Here is a 683-nt window from a genome sequence, read left to right as displayed (position 1 = left end):
TGCACATCCATAAAAGCATGGCTCTTTTATTATGCTCAAGCCGTTTTTGGTCATCTCTTCGCAGTGCCCAACATTCAGAACAGTATAACATGGTGCTACGCACACAACTGCTGTATAGTTGACCACGGGTATGAAGTGAGACAGCTTTGCAGGTTAACAATGGCAGCAGCTCTCTAAACTTTCCCCAAGCAGAACGAGTTCTGATAATCATTGCCAGTTCACAACCACCTCCTGGGCAGATACCATCATCAAGGTATACGAAGCTATCGACGACCTCTAGTTTGCTACCTGCCAACATTACCTCACTGCATGGGCCATGCTAATCTTCTCTGTATCGTTCCAATTTTAGTATATGTGCTGCCGTAGCAAGCACGTCTCTGTATTAGCCCTGCGATTTGTCCAGGGTGTGCCCCGTGTCTCACCCAATGTCAGATGGGATTGGGATCTGGCTCACCAAGTGACCTGGATGGTTACACTGGAGATGACTGTCAACAACAATTGCTAGTTATTATTCAGTTGACCAGTCACTTGATTTAGGTTTAAAATTATGACATGGCTCATAAGTTAAGGCACTAGATTGCTGATCAGAAGGTCAAGGGTTCGAGTAGCTACCACCAGACTACCATTGTTGCGCATTTGGGTGAGACCTTTAACCCTACCTGCTTAACCCTATCCACATCAAC

The 683-nt window shown here is 45.7% G+C and overlaps 1 pseudogene; it reads right to left on the bottom strand.

Moving 5' to 3' along the window:
* Positions 1-306: 306 nt before the first annotated feature.
* LOC132872002 (U6 spliceosomal RNA) lies at positions 307-373 on the bottom strand (annotated as a pseudogene).
* Between the last annotated feature and the right edge of the window lie 310 nt (positions 374-683).

Source organism: Neoarius graeffei, chromosome 23 (assembly GCF_027579695.1).
Source record: "Neoarius graeffei isolate fNeoGra1 chromosome 23, fNeoGra1.pri, whole genome shotgun sequence".
Classification (NCBI taxonomy): Eukaryota; Metazoa; Chordata; class Actinopteri; order Siluriformes; family Ariidae; genus Neoarius; species Neoarius graeffei.
The sequence above is the reverse complement of the archived record's forward strand: the minus strand, read 5'-3'. Positions and strand labels throughout refer to the sequence as shown.